This window comes from Herpailurus yagouaroundi, unplaced genomic scaffold, assembly GCF_014898765.1.
Source record: "Herpailurus yagouaroundi ecotype Mexico unplaced genomic scaffold, PumYag 188, whole genome shotgun sequence".
Lineage (NCBI taxonomy): Eukaryota > Metazoa > Chordata > Mammalia > Carnivora > Felidae > Herpailurus > Herpailurus yagouaroundi.
Genome location: NW_024412419.1, coordinates 39,262,779 through 39,289,080, shown reverse-complemented (window position 1 = coordinate 39,289,080; position 26,302 = coordinate 39,262,779). Strand labels below are relative to the sequence as shown.

General features: G+C 44.5%; 1 protein-coding gene and 1 pseudogene across 2 annotated transcripts in view; one reads left to right on the top strand and one right to left on the bottom strand.

Moving 5' to 3' along the window:
* Positions 1–26,302, top strand: part of SPMIP9 (sperm microtubule inner protein 9) — a 65,025-nt gene that overhangs the window by 23,483 nt on the left and 15,240 nt on the right. The gene's annotated exons all lie outside the window — the stretch shown is intronic.
* Positions 4,903–5,020, bottom strand: LOC121044615 (uncharacterized; annotated as a pseudogene).

Below are 26,302 nucleotides of genomic sequence, written 5' to 3'. Positions count from 1 at the left end.
GAGTGGTGGGAACGAGTCTTCTCAGGTGGCTGAGACATGAGGTGATGGGGAAAGCGCTCAGCTCTCCCTGCAGTGGAGACAACAAAGAGGAGAATCTTTCTTTTATGTATCTGCACCTGCAAAGACATTTAAAGAATCATTTGATTCATATATCTACCCGTCATTCTGCTGGCCACCCCCTGGATGCAGGTACTGTGCCAGATGCAGGAGTAGAGAGACTAGAATAAGCTATCGCCTGCTCCTGGGAGCTCTTGATCTCTTGAGCAAAGTATGGGGATGCTTGAGACATAGTTCCTGGTATTTTTGTTCCTCATATTTTTGCCAAACTTGGCCTGTTCCTGTAAGAATAGATCGCCCTTCCTCACCTCTACCCCTTTGGTGTCATTAATTGAAAATTAAGTCAGCTTCTTGTTTCATAGTAAAATATGTGTCATGGAAGGATTACCTGGCTGTGACGCTGTGCCCCTCCGACTGTCTGGGGTGACCCATCCCTGTAGGCTGGCTAAGTCTGCATCAGTCAAAAAATATCCATCAAGCTGCTTCTATGGAATAAGACTGACGAGGTCCCTTCACTCCGGCTGGGGGAGGAGGGAGGTGAAGTGAGGGCTACTTTGGATAGAATGAGCAAGGGCAGACAGACCTCTCTCAAGGATGAGCATGAGACAGCCAGGCTATGAGCTGGAGAACCAAGTATTTTCCACCACACCGCACTGGAGGCAGGCATTATCAGTCCAGCCTCACAAGGGAGGAGTCCCGCCCCCAGAAGATGAGGAGCTCATCTCGGGTCCTGCAGCCTTCAGCTGGCAAAATAGACATTCACCTTCTCTTTCTCCCCCTCCACGCTAGCCATTCTCTCTCCACCACCCCTGTGTCAGCTGGAAGTGAAACAGCAGAGGACCATGAAGTCAGATTGGGGAGGGAGAGAGAGCCAAGTTGAATGTTAAAGAACAAGAGGGAAGTGGCCCAGTGGAACAGGATGGGGTCATAAGCAGGGTTCCTCTTGCTTCTCTGCTATTCTCTGGTCATTTTCCTTAAACACTGCACGTCTCCAAAGAACGGAGTCTTGTTCTTGCCCCAAGAGAAAGCTTGAACAAAACACTGGACTGAGTTTTGAACATCAGAGAAGTGTGTGGGAATCTCCCCTGCCCAAGCTTGCCGGCCAAGAATGCTTGTATCTCCTTACCCGTCCTTCAAAGGCCAACGACAGGTGGTGGAAACTGGTCTGTTCAGGTGGCCGAGGAGAGGGCAGGGGGGCGGGGGGGGACACCCACCTCTCTCTGCACAGGAGGTAACAGATAGGATGGGTTCCCATGTTGTGCCTGCAAACATTAACGCACATTCATGAAAAACAGGGCTTTCACAAAGCATGAGGCCCTCAGTCTGTCATCAGCCAGGCTGGGAAACTGGGGTCCCACCTGAGCCATCCTTCTTCTTCAGGACACTTCACCAACCAGGCCTCTGAGAACCATAAATAAAGATCACTGCGAATGGCTTTTCTGTCTGACCCTTTAACCTGAAATAAAAATAAAGCTTGGAGAATGTAATCCTGACTCAAGTCTCCTTCGTGGGCTCCTCCTTCCCTTACCTGTTGACAGGTGCCTGCCAGACCTCACAGTTACCTTTGATTTAGCCGTAATGGCATCTCCACACTTAGCCGAGGTCTGCCCTGTAATCCTTCCCAAAGCTTAAGTCAATTTATATGGTAACCTGAGAGCCATTTCTTGCTTCCAGATGATGTCACTGTCTGTTAACACCTACTGGAATGATCACCATACTCATGCTCAGGGCAATGGAACAGATTACTCTCGAAGCCAGAGCTGGGCTAAAACAAATGTTCAACAAGTTTTCAAAATAGAAAAAGAAGCTTTATTCCCATATGCCTTTTTGTAAACTCCTCCGATATCACAGTACTTATTTTCAGAGAGCCAAGAATGGTTTTTCCGAATCAAAAATCTGCACCTGAGAAGTTGACGTGTGTTTACGGAGAAAAAGGTGGCAAATCTGAGACTGGAGCAGAAGAGCATAGACGTAAGGATCAAAACCTCCAGATGAATTTTAAACCATATATTTTGCTCCGTTTGAACCCTGAAATGAGTTTGCATCAATAAAAGCCCCAGCATTTGTTTGCTTGAGCACAGTTCTGGGTACAAAGGGGTCTTAAGATTCTTTGTTCCCGACTTCTTTGGGGTCATGGAGTGAACAAGGTAACCGTGTCTTTGCGTTAACCAGCATCTGCTAACCACAGCAAAATTAGGACCGTTTTGTTACGGGACAGATGGACTATGTGGGTTAAGCGGTGGACAGAGAGCTGTGTTTGTGTGTGTTCACATTTCGCTTTGTTTTAAATGTATGGAAATGATGGGGCGCCTGGGTGGCGCAGTCGGTTAAGCATCCAGCTTCAGCCAGGTCACGATCTCACGGTCCGTGAGTTCGAGCCCCGCGTCAGGCTCTGGGCTGATGGCTCGGAGCCTGGAGCCTGTTTCCGATTCTGTGTCTCCCTCTCTCTCTGCCCCTCCCCCGTTCATGCTCTGTCTCTCTCTGTCCCAAAAATAAATAAAAACGTTGAAAAAAAAATTAAAAAAAAAAAATAAACAAATGTATGGAAATGATTAAAATAAAGCGTCTTTGGCTTTAAATTTTATGAATAGGGGTGCCTGGGTGACTCAGTTGGTTAAGTATCCAACTCCCTTGGCTCAGGCAATGATCTCCTAGTTTGTGAGTTCAAGCCCTGAGTTGGGCTCCACGTGACAGTTGACTAGACTCCATTTTACACAAAATTCTTGTATAAGCATCAGCTATATTTTACTAACTTACTGTACCTCTTCTTACCAACCTCCAATTGAACTCAGATCCATTCTTCTAAAATCCCAGTTCCCAGGGGTGCTCGGGTGGCTCAATCAGCTAAGCATCTGACTCGATTTGGGCTCAGGTCATGATCTCATGGTTTGTGAGTTCGAACACCACATCGGGCTCTGTGCTGACAGTGCAGAGTCTGCTTGGAATTCTCTCTCTCTCTTCCTCTCTCTCTGCCTCTTCTCCGCTTTCTCCACCTCAAATAAACAAACATTAAAAAAAAAAAAAAAGTAAATTTTATGAATACGTCGGATGCCTGGGTGGCTCACTGGTTCAGCGTCTCACTCAATTTTGGCTCAGGTCATGATCCCAGGGATGTAGGATCAAGCCCTGCATTGGGTTCCACACCGAGCTTGGAGACTGCTGGAGAGTCTCTCTCTCCCTCCCCTTCTGCCCCTCTCCCGTGCTTGCACGCTCTCTCTCTAAAACAAATAAAAGTTAAAAACCTTAAATGCTGTGAATATATCAATGTTCTCTTTCCCTACTGTATGATTTTCCTATTGCTGCTGTAGTAAGTTACTACAAACTTAGTGACTTAAAGCAATATAAATGTATAGTGCCAGGGATCAGAAATCTGAAGTTTTCAGAGGAGGATCTGTTTCCTTGCCTTCCCTAGCTTCTAGCGGTCACCTGTTTTCCTAGGCTTGTAGTCCCTTCCCTTTGTGTTCAAACATGTCACTCCAACCTCTGGTTCTGTCCCCGCTGCTTTTTCTGACTCTGACCCTCCAGCCTCCCTCTTAAAAGCACCTTTGTGATTCCATTGCACCCGCCCTGATAATCCAGGATAATCTCCCATCACGAGATCCTTAATTTCATCACACTCGCAAAGCCCTTTTTGCCATATAAAGTAGCATAGTCCCAAATCCCAGGGATTAGAACACCAGGCATCTTGAAAAGGCATTCTCCAGCCTACCATACCCACTTTCACAAGTGTTTCCAAACGTGGGAGCTGCAAGTCCTTGCTGAGATGCAGATGAAGAGCCATTCGCACACCCAGAGTGTGCCCCTCACCGCAACTCACTCCACGAGAGAGCTTTCGTGTCTGTCCCTGGGCCCAAAGCCTTCTCCGCAAGGGGTCATGGCTTCTCTGCCTCTTGCTGCGAGGTGGCTGAAAGGGCATTGAACTTGGTGCGACTTTAAACAAGACTGTTTAACATCTCTGAGGGCAGTTTCATTGGGTGTAAAAGGGAAAAGGGAAATAACACACACTTCTCATGGCCCTCGAGGGGTGAATGAGGTCAGTGCTGGAAGCGCTTCATAAACCGTAAAGACTTTGTAGGCATGTCCCCCAGCAGGACTCATTTTAAGGTATATATTATGTAGCCAAGAGATCGTTAGAGGAAGAAGAGACTTGAGATCCAGTGTTCCCAACCCTTGTGACAGATGTGACATCTGGGGCTCGTATGGCTTCACATGCCTGTCACGAAGCTCGTTACTGGGTAGGCCACGATGAGTTCCATGTTCTTTCCACTGTCAACCCAATGGAACGGTAACGTGTTCCACTCAGTACACAGTGGGCCATTCACTGGGCTTTTCTACTCAGGTTTGTCCAGAGTCTCCCATCCACTGTCACCACTAACTCTCGAGTCTATACCTCTCTTCTCTATGCCTCACACCTGATGTTTGTTCAGTCCTCTCTTTTCCAGCATCTACTTCGACTGTGGCTGGTTTTTTGTTTGTTTGTTTGTTTGTTTACTTACATTTGAAAGAGGCAGAGAGACCAGGAGCAGGGGAGGGAGGGAGGGAGACAGAAAGAGAGAGAGTCCCAAACAGGCTCTGTACTCAACACAGAGCCCAATGTGGGGCTCCATCCCATGAACCATGGGATCATGACCTGAACAGAAATCAAGAGTCAAATCCTCAACTGACTGAGCCACCCAGGTGCCCTTTACTGTTTTAAACACTTACTGATTTCTTGTTTTTCACCATCTTCTAGTTTCTTCAATATAAGCTGAGGTCATTGACTCAGACAGGTTATTTGATGGAATACGGGATGCTCAATTAAATTTTCATTTCAAATAAATTTTTAGCGTAAGCATATCTCAAATATTTCATGGGACATGTCTATAGTAAATAACATTTCATTCTTTATCTGAAATTCAAATTCAGCTGGGTATCCTCTTTTTTAGTAACAAACTATAGACATGATCCCTGAAAGTATAGTCTTTATTCTGTAATTTTTTTTGAGACCTGTCTCCATTTCTAGTAGAATTATTTTAAAAAATTTTTTAAGTGTTTATTTTTGAGAGAGAGACAGAGCTTGAGCAGGGGAGGGGCAGAGAGAGAGGGAGACACGGAATCTGAAGACACAGAATCTCCAAGCTCTGAGCTTAGGGTACAGAGCCTGATGCAGGACTCGAACCCACAAACCAGGATATTATAGCCTGAGCTGAAGTTGGATGCTTAACCAACTGAGCCACCCATGCGCCCCTCTACTAGAATTATTTAATGTTATAAATTTCCCCCTAAACTTTATCTGCATTACACAAATTTTGATGTTACCTTTCCATTTTCATTCAGTTATAAGATCCTTTTTAATTTCCCTTTATATTTTTTTGGGTTATTTAAAAGTATGTTACTTGGTTTTCAAATACTTGGAGACTTTCCAGAGATACTTGATTTTATTTCTAATTTAATTCTATTGTGGTCAGAGAACATGCTTTGTATGATTTTAATCCTTTTAAATTTATTGAAACTTGTTTATGGCCCAGAACATAGTCCACCATGGCAAATGTTCCACGAACACTCGAATTTGAAAAGAATGTATATTTTGCCATTGATGGATAGAGAGTTCTAAAATGCCAATTCAGTCAAGCGATGGATCGTTGACCAAGTCTTCTTACTGACTTTTCACTCTACTTGTTCTAAAATATTGATAGAGGCACATTGAAATCTCCAACTTCAGCTGTAGATTCATCTATTTCTCCTTATAGTTCCCTTGGTTTTTGTTTTTGTTTTGAAGCTCTGATATTCGATGCATAAACATTTAGGATTGTCCTGCCTTCTTGATGAATTGACCATTTCATCATTATAAAATGAGTCTCTTCCCTGGATTCTGAAATCTTCATTGTCTGATGTTAATACAACCATACCAACTTCTTCTTTTTTAGTGTTAGCATGGTATATGTTTTTCCATACTTTCATTTTATTGTATATTTATATTTAAAATGCATTTCTTATAGGTAACATCTAGCTGCTTTTTATTCAATCTGATAGTTTCTGGCTTTTAATTGTGATGTTTAGGTGGTTTTCTTGTATTTACATGTCAGACATTTAAAGTAGCTCTTTTGCAGGGCGCCTGGGTGGCTCAGTCACCTAAGCATCGAACTTCAGCTCAGGTCATGATCTCATGGTTCTTGAGTCCGAGCCTCGCATCGGGCTCTGTGCTGACAGCTTAGAGCCTGGAGCCTGCTTACGATTCTGTGTCTCCCTCTCACTCTGCTCCTCCCCCGCTTGCACTCTGTCTGTCTCTGTCTCTCTCAAAAACAAATAAACATTAATAAATAAATAAATAAAGTAGCTCTTTTGCTTGAAAGAAGGAATACCAGTATACACGGATTGAGCAGAAGCGCCGACCTTACGTGCTATAAAAAAATAAAATGTTTTCAAGAGCTACATTTCATTCATGATGGATTTCTTCACTTGCATTTGTGTTTAAATGTAAACCAATACAAAAATCATCAGGTTTTTAAATTTAGGTTCCTGGGTCCCACTCCCAAAGAATATGATCTGGGTCTGGGTCTGGTCCTGGAGCTTGTACCATAGGACACAAACCGCGCCGCTCTGCCATCACCATGGTAACACCGCCAGCGCAGGAAGTTCTCAGGTCACAGCTGGAGGAACACTGTGTGCAAAGCAGCCAGGTTCACTGGATGTACCATCATCTGTTTTTCTTTTTCTTTTCTTTTTTTTTTTAAGGTTATCAAAAGTAGTAAACAAATATTTTGGGGTTTGCCTTCCCATTCCCAGCTGTGAGACAGCATGAGCTGATTACCATTTAAGTCAAGCCAATTTCCAGTGACATAAGGTGAGTCCTTTAGGGAGGCAGATTTCTTCTTCAGGGCTAGATCGCCATCCTTTAGTAGAACCTGTGTTACCAAGAAATGAAAGAGAAGAAAGCAGCTACTCAAATGAAATCTGAGTTTAATGAAGACGAAAGGTTTTGGTGACTTATTTAATTGCAACAATAAGAGCATATATATCGTGGAAAAGTGTCCTGCATTTGCCAGTCATCTATTTTGAAACTTTCTGTTGTTGTTGTCGTGATTGGTGGTGGTGGTGGTGGTGGTGTTAGAGAAAAATCACACTCTGGAGTGTTCCTTCTCACCTCTCCCCTATCATGGCTCTTGCCCATTTTTCGGGACCAGCCCAAGCAAGTCCTTTTCTACAATTCTGCCTCTCAGACTCACTATAAAGCTAGAGTTGATTACGCAGATTTGTCACTTGGTCAGTTGATTTTCAGCCGCCTTCTGGGCCCATGACGTCACAACAAACCAACTTTGGAAGCCAGATGTCAAATGAGGAGAAGAAATTATAACCTGGGCCCATAGAGGAAAAAAAGTATTGGTTCCCTGGGTGCTGGGATGGGTGGGAAATCCCACCTGCCGGATCAGGTGCTGAGAAGGAGTAACAGGTATGAGGAGAGAGTACCACCGAATGCAAAGCACTAAAGATTAAAAGAAATGTTTTTCCTTGTGCTAGTACTCATGTATGCAAATAAATTCAGTAAGTGTTTATTTAATATTCTAGCAGAAAAAAAAAAAAAAAAAAAAATCATTTAGCATCTCCCATACCAGGAAATCTCTACCAGAGTCTCAGACTCTTCAGCGCAGGAGTCAGGCACATGAGCAGACCATGCAGCAAAAATCTGGGGGAAACCAGAAGAGGCTTCTGAGGAAGGTGGCATAGGAGCTGGGCGGCCACCAAAGGAAGAATGGACATTTCTGACGGGGATTTTTGTGGGGGTGGATGGAAGTGGCAGATGAGGTTGCAAAGGTTGGATTGGGACTCAACCAAGAAGGGCCTTAGATGTCAGAAGTTTATTTTTTTTTTATTTAAAAAAAAAATTTTTTTTTTTCAACGTTTATTTATTTTTGGGACAGAGAGAGACAGAGCATGAACGGGGGAAGGGCAGAGAGAGAGGGAGACACAGAATCGGAAACAGGCTCCAGGCTCTGAGCCATCAGCCCAGAGCCTGACGCGGGGCTCAAACTCACGCACCGCGAGATCGTGACCTGGCTGAAGTCGGACGCTTAACCGACTGCGCCACCCAGGCGCCCCAGAAGTTTAAAATTCATAAGAAGCCAGGATCTTTCAGGTTGACCGTGGGACCTCAGCTCATCCAGGGCCCACAGGGAACGGTGCAGAGACACAGACACAATATCTTGCATCGTGTAGCACTTAGATTTGCATTTGATTTTTGTTGTCATTGTTTTAATGCGTGTTGAGGTTTCTAGACCGTTTGACCAACGATGGGCAGTGATCCGTGCACAAACTGAGTGGTGCGAGAAGACAGATCACTGAGAGAGGGGCTCTGTTTATCCACAAATACCTTGACAACTTGCAGTGATGGAAAAGGAGACACAGACAAAATGTCATGTGGAATAGGGCAACAGTCAGATTGGCAATGCTTCCCTTACCTGTCTCAACTTTGTTCTTTCCCTGGCGTTATTTCTGCAGCCTGGGATCGCTCATATTTCATGCGAATGACACCAATGCAGAGATCTTCTCAAAGTATTACTTTCAGCACGTGTTTATGTGCCATCGAATATAATCTAGGCAGTTTCAAGTCTATGCAGGAACGAACACAGGAAGAGAAGTAGGGATATTGGAATTTCCAAACTGGATCCCTAAAATATGTGCCTCTCTGTGGCATCTCCCCAGCTGCCATCTAAAACCATGCCCGGCCCCTTTTTCATCCTCCTATAATTTCTTATGTCTCACAAATAATATAGCTGCTCAATAATCAATAGTGAAGGACTTCTTGTGGTGGTGGTTTGGATGTATACCTGATATTAGGATACTTCTCATAAAAATATAAAATAACAAAGACTATGGAAGAGAATATAGGCAGAATAGAGGCTTGCCTGTTTTAAATATCGGTTCAGATGATCAGTGAATTGTTTCTTCCATTATTATTGTTTTCTTTTTTCTTAAGTAAGCTCTACACCCAATGTGAGGTTTGAATTCACGACCCCCCAAGATCAAGAGTCATGCATTCTACTAACTCAGTCAGCCAGGTGCCCCGAACTGTTTTCTTTTAAGATAAAATTTATAGGGGTGCCTGGGTGACTCAGTCGGTTGAGCGTCCAACTCTTGATCTCAGCTCAGGTCATGCTCATGGTATTGTGGGATCAAGCCCTGCGTTGGACTCCATGCTGAGTGTGGAGCCTGCTTGAGATTCTGTCTCTCTCCCTCTCCCCCTCTCCCCCTCTCGTGCTCTCGCGCGCGCTCTAAAATATAAATAAATAAATAAATAAATAAATAAATAAATAAATAAATAAAGTTTATAAAATGAAATATTACAGGGGCACCTGGGTGGTTCAGTTGGTTAAGTGTCCAACTTCAGCTCAGGTCATGATCTTGTAGTTCGTGACTTCCAGCCCTTTGTCAGGCTCTGTGCTGACAGCTCGGAGCCTGGAGCCTGCTTCGGATTCCGTGTCTCCCTCCCTCTCTGTCCCTCCCCCGATCTTGCTCTGTCTCTTTCTCTCAAAAATAAATAAACATTAAAAAAAGAAAATTTTAAATGAAATGTTATAAACTAACACATACACAGTATAGAAAACTTAGGAAATACTCAAATGTTGAAAGAAAAGAAATAGTACATAGTTCCACCAATCTAATACATCTGTCATTCACATTTTGCTGATTTCCTTTCGGGCTTTTTCTTTACGCACAGTTCTGATCTATTTCTTAAATAAGAAAATGAGCTTCTGTCAAAGTGTCAGGGGAGCACATGGAATCTCTGAGAATTACTTTTTAAGTGGGAGAAAGTTTGAAACACTCTTAAGCCTGATGTCACCCAACTTCTGGATCTGTCAATAGAAACCCTTTGCTATCTGGAAGCTTTAAGGTAAAAATGAATTTGGTCCTGCATTTCCTTAGCCAGCACGGAGCCCCTCTTCTGTGGTCTGCACGGTGCTAGGCACAAGGTCACTTAAAAACCACCGAGTTCTCCAGGTGGCTGGGTGAGCAAAACAGGACGATGCGCTGAGTCAGAACTTGTAAAAGCCCTGAAATTCCGAAGTGTCCATTAGTGACAGACGCTAGCTGACAGAGGATTTGCATGAGGACAAGGACAGTGACCAAGTCTGGAAGATAAATGGAAGCCATGGAGAGAAAATGACTTTTTTTTAAATGTTTATTTATTTTTGAGAGAGCATGAGCGAGGGAGGGGCAGAGAGAGGGAGACACAAGAGCCAAAGTGGGCTCTGTGCTGACACCACAGAGCCTGATGTGGGGCTGGAACTCACAGACTGCAAGATCACAATCTGAGCCGAAGTCAGATGCTCGACTGACTGAACCACCCAGGTGCGCCGAATTTCTTTCTGATTAAAAAACAAAAAAACAAAAAACCGGTATGTGGTTAATGTGCAAAGACATAACAGGATTACATGCTGTAAGGACATGATCAAATTGCCCCTTCAGGTAAACTTCCTTTAGCTTCTGGATAAAGTAAGTGGCAGAAGGATGCCTTGGGGGAGCAAATTGCCTTCAGAGAGGAACCCTGCTGTTCTCCCCAAGAGGGAACAGTGTGGAGACAGCCCTATGATAAGTCATCAACTGTACTTCTCCCTACAGCCAACCTGGACACGAGTAGTACCTCTGGCATCTAGTAATAGCCGCTGAATTTCCAGAGAGGTCTGGGAACCTTTGCGAGCCCACAGCCCAGAAAAGGTTGAAACCAGGATTCAAGCAGTCCTTTCTATTCTTGGAGGAAAAAAAAAAAAAGAAGAAAGAAATGCCTGCCCTCTTTGAGCAGCGGACTTGCACTGTTGGCAGGGCAGGAGAACGCATCAATCACTCTATCAGGTTCCCAAAAAACTCACATCTACAAATCAAAGAGCAATATCTCCATGTCTTAGCTTCATCTACAGTGAGTAGCTAATCAGTGTCACCTTCAAATCACAATGGCAAGTATTCGGGAGTTCTAGAAAGCCCGTGACTCTGAAGGATACTAGCGATACCTCTGCTCATTTCCAGGATGGCTGATTTATAAAAACTTTGGGCTTAGCCAAATTAAGAAAGGTAGGGAAAAGATTCCTGGAATAGTGGCTCTGGTTTCACAGTGGCTTATCTCTGCTCTGGCTAATCACTTTGAAATTAACGGGCCTCAGGGCCTTGCATTTAGGGGCTAGCACAAAGATGCACGAAGAGAATTCCAAATTTTACTGCATTGCTAATGAATGGTATGAAGCCATAAGAGGGAAACAAAAGAAAAGATAAGAAGAGAGATTTAAGAGGAGAAAAATCACTGGAGATCTTCGTCATTACCCTTTCCACTCAGCCTCCCAAATCAGATAAAAGCCCTCTTTTGCATAACTGTTCTTATCTGTAGGATCTTCAATTTGTGATAATATTCAAGGAGTAAGGGACAAAGGAGTGGGCTGTAATTGAAGGGTTAAGATGCCATGACTTTCAATTAAAATTATTTTGATGATTCTTTTCAATAGTACAGAGACCTAGCATTTAGTTTCTGGTGACAAAACTGAAACTCACATTTCAAAAAAATCAGAGAAGCCTCCCAAAAAACCCATAGCAGGCCCCAGAGCACACAGATTTCACATTTCAGAAAGCATGGACTTCATTTTGAGCCTCTAAAAGTTTTTGGGGAAGAGCAGCTGACAATTCCGGGGCAGGTTCATTCAGGAACACAGAGGGTAGATTTTCAGGAGAGAGGAAGTGAGACGGGATGTCTGGGGAAAAGCAAACACTTCACACTTCAAGGTGGACTGAAATTTCTCCCTTGCCCTGCCCCTCTTCTCCCATGACCCTTAAGATCCTTGATGCACCTTAGCTGAAGTACAGATCAAAGGGAGAGGGGTGACTCTTGACACAAACTGAAACCACCCCGTTGTTTAATTATCTCTTGATGCAAAATGCCAGGTCTTGCTTTGCTTCTCCATCAGTGGAGGCAGGTGGTTTAGTATCGCGGCACTTCTTTTCCGGGAGAGGTTTATATTACCTAACAGAGCAAGAGTGGGCCGATAATAGAAAATCTTGGACTCAGTTATACATTTTGGAATGATTGAATTAATGACTCATTTTGGAGCCCACAAAATACTTTTTAAGCATATGAAACGTAGGCATTACATTCTCAATTTAGAATCTGATGCTGGAGGACATGGTAGACATTTTTCCAAAGAAGACATGTAGATGGCCAACAGACACATGAAAAAAGTGCTCAACGCCACTCATCATCAGGGAAACGCAGATTAAAACCACACTGAGATACCACCTCACACCTGTTAAAGTGGCTAAAATCAAAAACACGATAAGATAAGTAACAAGTGTTGGCGAGGATGTGGAGAAAAAGGAACCCTTGTGTGTTGGTGGAAACGCGAACGGGTACAGCCACTGTGGAAAACGGTATGGAGGTCCCTCCAAAAATTAAAAAGAGAACTGCCATGTGACCCAGTCATTCCACTACTGCGCATTTCCCCAAAGACAATGAAAACACTACTTCTGAAAGCTGTACGCACCCCTATGTTTATTGGAGCATTATTTAGATAGCCAAGTAAGACCAAGTGTCCATCCACAGGTGAATGGATAAAAAAGACGTGGTACATATGTACGATGGAATAGTACGCGGCCATAAAAAGAATGACGTGTTGCCATTTGCAACAACATGGATGAGTCTAAAGGGTATAATGCTAAGTGAAATACATCGGTCAGAGAAAGACAAGTACCATGATTTCACTCATATGTCGAATTTAAGAAACAAAACAAATGAACAAGCAAAGAAAAAAGAGAAGCAAAAAACCCGACTCTTAAATACAGAGAAGAAACTAAGGGTTTCCAGAGGGGAGGTGGGTGGGGAATGGGTGAAATAAAGTGGTTGGAGAATACACTTACCTTGATGAGCACTGAGAAATGCATAGAATTGTTGACTCGTATTGTACATCTGAAACTAACATAATACTGTATGTTAATGATACTGGAATAAAAAATATTTACTGAGGCAAAAAAAAAAAAAAAGTAGAATCTGATGCTAACTGCATGTTTAGGCTTAAAAAAAAAAAAGGCCTACAATTAAATTGTCAAATTCCTGGGGCACCTGAGCGGCTCAGTTGGTTAAGCATCTGACGCTTGGTTTCAGCTCAGGTCATGGTCTTGCTGTTTCGTGAGTTCGAGCCTCGAGTTGGGTGCAAAGCCTCCTTGGGATTCTCTCTCCCTCTCTCGCTGCCTCTCCCCTACTCACTCTCTCTCTCTTTCTCTCTCTCTCTAAATAAATAAATAAACTTAAAAAAATTTCTTTATTTTTTTATTTTTTTTTTCAACGTGTATTTATTTTGGGGACAGAGAGAGACAGAGCATGAACTGGGGAAGGGGCAGAGAGAGAGGGAGACACAGAATCGGAAACAGGCTCCAGGCTCCGAGCCATCAGCCCAGAGCCCGACGCGGGGCTCGAACTCACGGACCGCGAGATCGTGACCTGGCTGAAGTCGGACGCTTAACCGACTGCGCCACCCAGGCGCCCCTAAAAAAATTTCTTTAAATAAATAGTCAAATTCCTTACTTACTCTAACATCAAACTAAAATATTCTCTGCTAAGTTCTGCTTGAGTATCCCCTTCCCTTTGTCAGCTTCAAGTTTTAGGAGCATGAAGAGTTTCAGTGAAGGCATTTCTGCTCAAGGATACAGTGAACATTTCTTATTGCAAGAGCGGGGGATACTTTATAAGCGTGAGTCCAAGTCCAAATGGAGGCCATAGCCAGAGAGGCAAAGAAAGAGCAGACTTTTAAGCCAAACCATCATGGACTACTTTCTGGCTCTGTGATGTTGGGCTTCGGTGTCCTCCTCTGTAAAATTGACGTTCTGATATATTACAGGATCGTTGTGAGGATTGGTGATGATGTACATGGAGGAGGAAGCACACGGTCACTCTCTAAGTGATCCTGGGTAAAGATTATAATAACATCCTATTCTCAGAGCTATATCATATCATACCGTATTATGGCTCACCAATTAGCTCATCGTACTTTTTCAAAAAATTTTTTAAAGTTTATTTATTTATTTTGAAAGAGTGAGCAGGGGAGAGGCAGAGAGAGGGAGAGAGAGAATCCTAAGCAGGCTCTGCGCTATCAGCACAGAGCCTGATGTGGGGCTGGAACTCATGAACCGTTGAACTCATGAACCATGGAGATAATGACCTGAGCTGAAGTTGGAGATTTAACAGACTGAGCCACCCAAGTGCCCCATTACTTTTTTTTTTTTTTAATGTGTTTATATTTTTGAGAGGGAGAGAGGGAGGGAAGGGCAGGGGATCCAAAGTGGGGCTCAAACTCACGAGCCATGAGATCATGGCCTGAGCTGAAGTTGGACCCTTAATCTACTGAGCCACTCAGGTGCCTCTATGGCTCCCCAGTTAGTACCCTAATTTTAAAATGCAGTCCGGTAAATTTGTGGATCTTAAGAGTTGTGCTTTCCCAACGCAGAGTACTAACCACTATACGATCACGGCTAGCGTTGTGCTTTCACATCCAGTGTTGACCCATCAATTAGATATTATGCTGGAAGTGAAGTATGCATGAAGTACTTTTAAATCCAGAGTCCCCTGCAAATAGTAACCAGAAGAAATGACTGTGTTGTCAACTATTTGTATTTCTCTTAGAAGAACAGGTGAACTACTTTTGTAGCAAGGGTGTAACCTATCCCAACAGCCCCCTCCAATGGATCTGGTTTTTACGGGGAAACCATAGCAATATTGAACATATACTTCAGGAAATCTACAAATCAGCTCAAAGGCAAGTCCAGATTGAAAATTAAAGGCCCGCACACTAGCTGCAGCATCATTTTAGCCAAATGATATAGCTAAAACTTAGTTTAATTTATGTTTTGTGAGATTGAAGGGTTTGTTACAGTAACTTTTGTTTGAAATGTAGAATATTAGAAAGGGAAAACTACTCTGATGGTAAAAAATGGTGATGGTAAAAAAAAAAATGGTGATGGTGCCACTTCATGAAATAATATACTACGTTATGTGTGTGTATAGAGGGGGGGAACAGAGAGAGAGTTATAAAATGCAAGTCGGAGGAAAAACATTTGCTTCACAAAGGATTCTCCATTTGCAAATTCAAAAAACAACAACTTCTCACTAGAGTCAATGGATGGGCCTCTGGGCTCTGGGAATTCCTTACAGGTGAATGTATGATTTTTTTACATGTAAATATCCATGTTTCTGGAGAAAGTGTCGACAGCTTTCATCTGATTTAAAAATAATAATAATAATAATAATAATAATAATAATAATAAAGAAATGTGGAGGGTAGGCAGTAACAGTTGCTTTAAATATTGACAATTTTATTTATTTTTAAAAATTTTTAAGTAATCTCTATACCCAACACGGGGCTCAAACTCACAACCCCGAGCTGGCTTTGGTGGCATAGTTGTGAGCATAGCTGCCTTCCAAACTCACAACCCCGAGGTCAAGGGTCACACGCTCCACCAACTGAAGCAGTCAGGTGCCTCTAAATATTAAAATTTTAAAAACATTTCAAGTGAGTTTTGTTACCTATTTATGGGAAGTGTTAAAACTGACTATAAACAGCCCTTGTATTGTGGTTCATCAATGAACACCTTAATTTTAAATGCAAGTCAAGGGAATTTGGGGACCATAAGAGTTGTGATTTCATATCAAATCTGACTCACCCACTGGACATAATGCTGTCAGTAAAAATGAGAAAAATAAGAAAAGGTAATAATGGTTTCTGTTGCAGCTGATGATCTGTAAGATGGCACATGTAGAACAAAGACACTTTTCTCGTGGGGCGCTTGGGTGGCTCAGTCAGTTGGACGTCCAACTTCGGCTCAGGTCATGATCTCGCGGTTTGTGAGTTCGAGCCCCGCATCAGGGCCCCGTGCAGACAGCTCAGAACGTGGAGGCTGCTTCGGATTCTGTGTCTCCCTCTCTCTCTGCCCCTTCCCCGCGTGTGCTCTGTCTCTCTCTGTCTCTCAAAAATGAATAAATGTAAAAAAATAAAAATTAAAAAAAAAAAAGACACTTTTCTCAGGCAGTAAGTAGTACAGCACAGTGGTCGAGACCTAACCGGCTGAGGTTACATCCTGCCTCTGTTACCGTTGTGTGATCTTGGACAGTGACTTGACCTTGCAAGGATAATGGTTGCTGGTTGTCCTGTGAGAGTACCGTGAGGATTAAATGGACAAGCAGGCGGATTCTTAGAGCAGTTTCTGGCTCGGAATGAATGCTCACAGGTGTCTGCTGTGATCCTGTAAAGCAGCAGACAGGAAAAATGTCGCGCAGGATATTTCCCAGAGAAGCAACAGGGCATTTTCCTATTGATATCTCCTGTGAGGATCAGCGTCCACTGGGCATTACCCATTGTTTTCGACTGGACACATAAAATTCATTAAGTGGTATGTCCCTACTGGAATGGGTACCACCATCGGCGGTGTTGCTGATGTGCCTCACCACTGGGCTATGCTGGCTTCTGACCAACCAGCGGGGAGCGTTGCCCTGAACCAGCACAGAGCTGGTCATTGACACGGGCTAGCAGAACCCCGTAACTGCATTCAATTCAATAGTGGTGTTGGAGGACGCAAAACGGAGTGAGGTCAACTGCGTTTGACACTGAGTGTGGCACTCCATTACCTTTGTGATTTAGGGCAAGTTCCTTAACTCTCTGAGCCTCAGTGTCTTCATCTGTAGGATGGGCTTGCTAACGGGAGCTCCCCCTTTAGTACTGTCATCAGTACCCACTGCACTCTCAGCCAGTTCTTTGAACATCGTTTTAAAAATGTTTATTTATTTTTGAGAGAGAGATCGAGCACAAGCGGAGGAAGGGCAGAGAGACAGGGAGACAGAGGATCTGAAGCCCAGAGCCCAACGTGGGGCTCGAACTCATGAACCGGAGATCATGAGCCCTGAGATCAACCCTGAAACAAAGTCAGAGGCTACACTAACTGAGCCACCCAGGCGCCCCTTATCCACGTCTTTGTTAGATCAAGAGGCCTATGTGCCTGCCACTGGCCATGAGCCTCCAAGTTCCTCCACACTCAAGGTGACAGGAAAGGAGGATGAAGAGCAGCAAATCCCTTGGTCCAGAAAACTGTCCCTAAATCGCTCAGATCCCACAAAATGTACCAAACGGACATCAAACAGTGATGTCTTAGGTCTGCCTGGCATCTTCGATACGCGGGCACGTAGAAATCTGTGCATGAGGTCTTTGTGTGTTAGAGGAACCTGCAGGAAAGTAAACAGCAGTGGTGGTGAGTGGGTCAGAGCACTGTGAGAAAAAGGATCACCAGCAGCACTTAGGGGAGGGCCTCACTTCGAGGTCGGGTTTGCCTAAGGCAGGGTTTGAAGGAAGTTTTAAAGGAGTTGCCTCCTAATTGCAAGATGACTCCCCACCCTGTTCTGCAGCCAGATAGGCTCTGCTCTGCCTTTTTGGCCAATCGGTGTCCTCTGAGTTAACAGTAGGGGGCCTGGCCTTTGTGACTCTTCCCAGCCCAACAATCCTATCTCTAAGGCTGTTAGTGGCAGTATCTGTGTAAATGCCCTCCCTAGATGGAGCCCTTCATTTGGCCACATGGGTGGGCCTTGTCATTTTAATAAGATCAAGGCCCTCGGAACTGGAGGTGGCTATCCCAGGGCGGTCAGCGTAGAAACAGCATTCCATTTCAGCTGTTCACATCTCCCGGTCCTAAGAACTAGAAGGACATACACTTCTGCAGAAATAGATGTTCTGGGCACCTGCTGATGGATTGACTTATGTTCAAGTTACTTTTCCAGAAATATGTAGGGAAATAAACTTGATATTTCAGACTTCACAAGTGGTCAGATGAAGCCGAGGACATCTTTGCAGCAAGACGACGGCTAAAATATTTTTCAAATATTTGTAATATTTGCACATAAGTGTACATAATGGTGTTACAGCTGTCTCTCCTTCCGGCCTCAAGGAGGGATTGGCTTTAGGGGCGCTTGGGTGGCGCAGTCGGTTAAGCGTCCAACTTCAGCCAGGTCGCGATCTCGTGGTCCATGAGTTCGAGCCCCGCGTCAGGCTCTGGGCTGACGGCTCAGAGCCTGGAGCCTGTTTCCGATTCTGTGTCTCCCTCTCTCTCTGCCCCTCGCCCGTTCATGCTCTGTCTCTCTCTGTCCCAAAAATAAATAAAAACGTTAAAAAAAAAAAAAAAGGAGGGATTGGCTTTAAAGAATGTGAAGAACTGACTATACTCAAAAGCTGCGGAAGGTGACGGAGGGAACTTAAGAAGTCTGAATTCGGACGTTCACTTGGATGTCTCACGCCATGTCAAACTGACCATGGCCGATGCGTACTTGGGGGATAAACTAGAAAGAAAGTCAGGGAGGCAGTATGCTAAATCAGGTTATCAGTTACCTCTGTGGGGAGGGATATTTGTGATCAGGAAGAGCCTTGGCGGACTGGGTGATTCACCCGGTTCTATTTCTTGATCTGAGTAGATGTTCACATGCATCCAATATGTTGGAATAATTCATTAAACTGTGTATGTATATCTTAAGCATTTTTCTTTAAATGACCTTTTTATAATGGCCAAAAAAGAAAGATTTCACCCACACAAGCCTTGGCCTCCTCCATTCTCTACCATTTTAGTAATTGGTCGCGCCACCATTGAGGTTCCAAGACCTGAGCATCATTCTTGACTCTCTTTGCTTGCTTTTGCCTCCACCCATCCCATTAGCAGCCTGGAAAGTTCTCTCCTCACTCCAGGCCTCAGCACCTCCACTGCTCCCACACTGTCCAACCTCCGCCATATGGGTGGCGGATGTCTCCGCCACGGATAGCTGGGATCTTCTCGTCCACACGCCCTCCCCATACAAAGACAGTGAACCTATAAAAGAACCTTCCATTTGAAGTGATTATAGATTCATAGAAAGTTGTAAAAATAGTAGAGAGAGGTCTCATGTGCCTCTGTTTGTCCCCAGTGTTAACATCTTCTGTGACTCCATTGTATAATCAGTACCAGGAAGTTGATATGGATATAATCCACAGAGCCTATTTGGATTTCACTGGTTTTATTTGCACTTATCTGTGTGTGGAGTATGCACGTGTGGGTGGGTGGGTGTCAGTCTATGTAACTTCATCACGAGTTCAGACTCATGGAACCACACCACAATCAAAATACAGAACCGACCCGTCACCAAGGACATCTTCCCCATGATACCCCCTTCGGTCCTGCCCAGGCCTTCTCCCCGTCACCTTGTCCCTAAGCCATGGCAACCACTAATCTCTTCTCCATCTCTAGAATTTTGTCATTTTGAGGATGTCATATAAATAGAACCATGCAGTATGTCACCTTTGAGATTGGCTTTTGTCACTCAGCATAATGCCCTTGAGATGCATTCATGTTGCTCTGTGTATCAGTAGTTTGTTCCTTTTCACTGCTGAGTAGTATTCTATGACACAGGTGTAGAGTGTTTTTGTTTTGAGAGAGTGAGAGCGAGAGAGAGAATCCCAAGCGGGCTTCATGCTCAGGGCAGAGCCCAACACGGGCCTTGACGCCACTACCCTGGGAGCACGACCTGAGCCAAAGTCAGGAGCCAGAGGCCCAACCGACTGAGCTACCCAGGAGCCCCTAAGGTAGAGTAATTTTCAAAAACAAAGCCTTCACTTCCTCGTTCATATGGGGCTTTTCCATTGCACTGAGGCCAAGCTATGCTCCCTGCCTGGCCTGCCTGCTGCCTTGTCTCTTGCTACCCTGCCCCTCCCCCTCACACATGCTGGCCTTCTGTGCCTCCTAAAACCCATCCAGCCTGTTTCTTTGTGCTCTTTCCCCGGGGTGACCTCCCCAACCTCCCTTGTCTTCCTGGTCCCTGCTAAGTGTCACCTTCTCACAGAGGCCATCCTGGCACTTATCCTATGTAGGTGCCCACCCACCCATTTTCTTGCTTCTTTCTCTTCCTCGGCACTAATTACGGCTGGCGACATTTTGTTTGTTTGTTTACTCGTTTAATATTTGTCACCCTCCCCCTACCAGAATGGCCAGCGTGTAAAAAATACCAGGGAATGGATTGAATAAAGGAGGCAATTGGTCTCTGAAAGAGCACGCTGATGATTAGCAATACACTTGGCCTGAATCCAATGAGAGTCCTCACGGAAGATACAACAGGGCACGCAGAGAAGACGGCCACGTGGACACTAGGTGGGCAGAGATGACAGTTATGCTGCCACCGGACAAGGAACACCAGGGAACACGAGAAGGTGGAGGGGAAAGGAAGGATTCTCCCCCAGCGCCCTCCAGACCACACTCCCTTTGGGCTTCTGACCTCTAGAACTGTGAGTGGACATGTCGGTCGTTTTAAGCCAACAAGTTCATGGCATTTGTTCTGACGGCCTTAGGAAACTAATACAAGGGACCCACTGAAGGGAGTTTTAACCACTAGACACAGAAAGCTAGTTATGGCTGAAGAAATATACATTTGACAGAGAGCTCTGAGAGAGTGAGTGCCCAGCTTAGGGGAGGGACAGAGTGTGACGGTACACGTCATGCATTCACCCCGTTAACCAGCGAAGCAGGCAGCCTCATTCTACAAAGCTCATTGGAGGAAAGTAAAATTTGCTGTGGAAATCAGGTGAGTCATTACTGATAATGGACTCTGTGTTTGCAAGGCAGTAGCCTAAGGTGGTGGTGATCAGGGCTTGAAAGAAGCCAGGCATGGTTCAGCTCAAGGGAGGTGGAATGGGACACTCAGAAGAAGGATAGCAGGACAGAGACCAGGCAGAGGCGGACCCAGACCAGCTCCCGGACTGCTCCCTGGCCGCCTGGTTAAGGTTATCGCCGGGTCTGCTGTGAGAAGAGAACGGATGTCTTTGCGTGGATCGACACATTACTTACTGAGCACCTACTTAGTGCCAGGCTCAGGCTCAGCATGGAATACTGGGGAGACCAATGCAGTTCTCACCAGCACAGGGCTGAAGGTTTCGGCTGCAAATAACAGAAAACTCAGCATACGTTGACTTGAGCAACAAAAGAAACTTACTCATTCCAGGAACTAAAAAGTCCAGGGATCTGAGGCGTCCAGCCACCACTCAGCCAGGACTCTACTTTATTTCTCCATGATTCTCCTGTGTATCACTTCCAGCCTCTTCTGTGTATCACTTCCAGCCTCAGGTTGATTTCTCTTTCGTTCAGAAGAGCACAGTCTTGCACGATTGCAAGTTGGCTACCAGCACTATTCTGCAGCCACCTGCTTTACATTCAGGGAGGGAGAGTGCGGCTGTCCTGTGGACACTGGACCATCTTAAACCCGAGTGCCCATCCCTGACTCAGTTGTAAGGCAAAGGAAATAAGATACCCTAATTGGCTCAGACCAGTGCTTCTCAAAGTGTGGTCTTCGGGCCAACAGCATGAGAATCTGCCAAAAATGCAAATTCTTGGGATCGGAACCTGAATTAAGAACGGTGGGGGTGTGGTCCGGCAGTGTGCACTCAACAAGCCCTCTAAGTTTTCCTGATGCGTGCTGAAGTTCAAGATCTATGCTTGGGAGTATCAGATCCCACCTGTGGAGCTGGTGTGTGTGTGGGGGGGGGTTATTCTACCCAAACTGCGTAACTGTTATGCAAAGCCAGAAGGATGGGACGAGTACTGGGGAGGCAACCATCATGGCCACTACCTTGAGTGGTTATGACAACTGTCATGGTAGCCAGCTTTTACTGAATTTTTATTATACACCAGGCCACTGTGCTGAACGCGTGTGCACAATCTCATCGAACCTTCACCACACCCTGTGAGGTAGGTACAGTTATTACCCGTGACAGTTGAGGAAACTGAGACCCAGTGTAGTTGACTAAAGTTATTTAGGGCTTCATAGCTAAGCATCAGGCTGGAGTTCGAAGCTCTGTGCTAATACATAGCCAGCTGCCACGATGTGTGATAAACATCATGACAGAGGAAGTTCAGGTGTGTTAGGAGCACTGTGGAGGCACCTAACATGCTCTGGTGGGAATCATGGAGGGCTTCCTGAAGGAAGTGACAAGCTGGGGAGGAGTTTGCTAGCTGGGTAAAGAGGAGGAGGAAGAGGGTGCGAAGCCTGGAACCCAGAGATGGCTTGTCCTGCCTGAGGGACTGGCTCCACAGTATGATGTTGGAGGTAGGAGGCAGGGAGGGGTGACAGAAAGTAGGGAAGAGGCTATACACAGAAGGGCCTTGTGGACCAAGTTGAAGAGGTTCGGCCTTATCCTACAGGCAGTCCGGAACACAGGGAGTTCTAACCCTAGGGGATGAACGCTTCGGACTTGGCCAAGATGCTCCTGTTTGCAGGGTAGAGAATTGAGTGAAGGCAGAAGAGCTAATTAGAAACCCGTTGCAGGCAGGGGTCCATCTCAATAAAAATGATGGTGGCTGGAAGAAGGGTACGGAGAAAAAACAGATGCGTTTGAGGACTTGTGGCTGTTGATTTTCTGGCTTGGGCGGATGTGTGTCCTTCTTCACAAAGATGAGAGAGAAAGTTTTGGGGGAGTGAAGCTCAGTTTTTGATCTGATAGATTTAACAAGAATTGCAATGAATTGTATATGTAGTTTTATTATTATTATTATTATTATTACTATTCAGTATAATTAACATGCATTGCTATATTAGTTTCAGGTGCACAATAATAATAATTCAACAATTTTATACATTTCTCAGTGCTCATCGAAGTAGGTATACACTTCATCCCCTTTATCTATTTCACCCATCTCCCCACCCACCTCCCCTCTGTTCTCCGTATTTAAGAGTCTGATTTTGTTGTGTCTTTTTCCTTTCTTCATTTGTTTTGTTTCTTAAATTCCACATATGAGTGAAATCATGTGGTATTTGTCTTTCTCTGACTGACTTGCTTCCCTTAGCGTTATACTCTCTAGATCCATCATGATGGCAAGATTTCCTTCTTTCTATGACTGCATACTATTCCATTGTACATATGTACCACGTCTTCTTTATCTATTCATCTATGGAAGGACACTTGGTCTTACCCTGGCTGCCCCTGCTAAGGTACATCATGCTGCAGTAAACATAGGGGTGCATATAGCTTTTAGAATTAGTGTTTTCATTTCCTTTGGGTTAATACCTGGTGGTGGAATTACATGGCAGTTCTCTTTTTGATTTTTGGAGGGACCTCCACACTCTTTTCCACACTGGCTGCACCAGTTTGCATTTCCACCAACAGAGCACCAGGGTTCCTTTTTCCCCACATCCTCGCCAGCATTTGTTTTTCACTGTGTTTTTGATTTTAGCCATTCTGACAGGTACAAAGTAGTATCTCATTGTGGTTTCAATCTGCAGTCCCCTGATGGTTAGTGATGGGGAGCGTTTTTTCCTGTGTCTGTTGGCCATCTGCACGTCTTCTTTGGAAAAATGTCTCTTCAGGTCCTTGCCCATTTTTAATCAGATTATTTATCTTTATATATTTGGATATTCATCCTTGATCGTATATATCATATCATCCTTGTTGAAAGAAATTGGAAATGACACAAATGGAAAGATATTCTGTGCTATGGATTGGAAAAACCAATATTGTTAAAATGTGACAAAGCTACAGATTTACTGAAATCTCTACCAAAATATCAAGGGCATTTTTCACAGAACTAGAGGAAATAATCTTAACATGTGTGTGGAACCATGGAAGGCCCTGAATAGCCAAAGCAATCTGGAAAAAGAACAAAGCTGGAAGTATCACAATCCCAGATTTCAAGATAAACTACAAAGCTGTGGGAATCAAAACGGAATGGTACAGGCACAAAAATAAACACATGGATCGATGGAATAGAATGAATAACCCAGAAATAAACACAGATCCTATGGTCCATTAATCCATGACAAAGGAGGCAAGAATATACAATGGGGAAAAAGCCTCTTCAACAAATGATGTTGGGAAAAGTGGGCAGCTACATGCAAAAGAATGAAACCGGGCCACTTTGTTCCACCACACACGAAAATAAACTCAACATGGATTAAAGACCTAGATGTGAGGCATGAAAGTATAAAATTCCTAGAAGAAAACAGGCAGGAATTTCTTTGACATCGGCCATAGAAACATTTTTCTACTTATGTCTCCTCTGGTAAGGGGAATGAGAGCAAAATATATAGTTCTTTAAAAAATGTAGAGCTGGGGGGTGCCTGGGTGGCGCAGTCGGTTAAGCGTCCGACTTCAGCCAGGTCACGATCTCGCGGTCCGTGAGTTCGAGCCCCGCGTCAGGCTCTGGGCTGATGGCTCAGAGCCTGGAGCCTGCTTCCGATTCTGTGTCTCCCTCTCTCTCTGCCCCTCCCCCGTTCATGCTCTGTCTCTCTCTGTCCCAAAAATAAACGTTGAAAAAAAAATTAAAAAAAAAATGTAGAGCTGGGAGTTTTGGGGTCGGGGAGGGTGGCTATCTATCATTTGTTGAGCTTTTACTGGGCGCCAGGTACTTTATATACTTATTATTTCTAACCCAGTCAACTAATCCACTAGACAGGCATTCTTCTCTGCATTTTCTGTAAGAGGATGCAGAACTAAATAGCCTTCCCCAGGAATCACACTCACAAATAGTAGGGCAGCTGGGTTGAACCTAAATCTGTGTTCCCTGTAGGGAGTCCTGCTGCTTCCCCAACCGCAACCATCACTAGGGCCTGCTATGGATCAAGTGTGTCCGTGAATTACTTCTAATCATTTCTATGGTTATGCTTCCGTGATTAGTTATGACTACAAAACCCATCCCAGCAAGTGGAAAAGGTAGGGCGCGCCCTTCGTTCACTAACCCATTCCCAAATGCCAGGCATATATCAGGTGCCCAACAAATATTTGTAGAAAGGAAAGAATGAAGGCAGGGAGGGAGAGAGGAAGGGAGGCCATGGGGGAGGCTCCAGGCATTGTTACACTTAGGTGGTTAATTGCTTTTGACCAATGAAACAGTTACGTTCAAGGTTTTGGTAGAAAGAGCGGGGAGAAACAAAATTCTGTGTATACCACACGTTACAAATGAATACGAATAGAACATCCCTGAGAATTGAAGACAGGTTCTTTTTCTTCACCAAGTTTTAATACTTTTTTTTTTTTTTTGACAAATTCTCGTATATGGCTGTGAGCTGTTTAATGTTTGCTGATTAAGGGAATCAGTAAGTGGCATGTGTGTACACAATCTTCCTCGAAGTCTTATTTCATGTCCTAAGGTTGTTATTCTTGGTGTTATGTCCGGTATTGCTGGGATATAACAGAGGAGCCACTTAAATCAGGTTTCATTTATTTTTCATAGTTTGCTACACCAGGTAATGGGGTCGTGGTCACTTGATTGCTTGCAAAAATTCTTCACGTAAAGATATAATCAGTCATAATGGGATTCCCAAAATACTTGCTTATGGGCAAAATATTGCCAAGGGGTCCCTAAACTTCAGGGCACAAAAGAATTCCCTGACAACAAGTTTACCAGGCTGATCCCCCGGCCTGACCCCAGGCCCCCATCAAATTCTGATCTGGGAGGGATGTAGTGAGGTCTTAAGACCGTGTTCTCAGCAATCACTTCGGGAGGTCCAAGGACCACACTTTAAGATCCACCAACTTCTCTAGAAAGTGTTTGTGACCAAAAAAGTCTTTCCCAACCTCCCACTGCCAGATTGCGTTATATGAGGTGTGAAGGGGCTGACCTCAAACTGACTGACCAATCTGTCAGCGCGACTCCTAGGAGAGATGCTCCTCTCCGCACTTCATTCCAATGTGATGGCATGAAGGGAGATCCCCTCACAGATTACGCTGCCAGTGCCAGGTCAGGCCGGGAGGGACAGGGGTGTGACTTACTGGTCCCCTTGCCCTTTCAACATCTAAATGGCCCGACCCACCACTGACCCCAGACCCGAGGCCCAAAAGGCATGTGAAAGAACTTAGCAAAGTTGACAAAGGTCCACGGAGAAAAAATAAGCACTTCTAATATGTTGCTGTAACTTCTAGGCAGAGCAAGATCTATAAGGGGCAGTATTCTTCTTCTAACTCTTTTGGGTGTAGAATCTTCACCATTCCCTTCTTCATCTTCATGATCATCGTCATCGACAATCACAATAGTCAATAGTTACTGAGCCCCCATAGAACGCGTCTTAGATTTATTATGGGCCAGAGACCCTGGAGGTTAGAAATGTCCATTCCATTCCCAGGCCTCTGGGCAAAAGAATTTTATTCAGCCATCTCTGAGGGTCACAAATCATTCTTTAGTATCTTCACGGAAATGGTTTCTCCTTCTCATGAACATGGACATCCTTCCATATCGGTTCATCTGAAGATCTATCTTA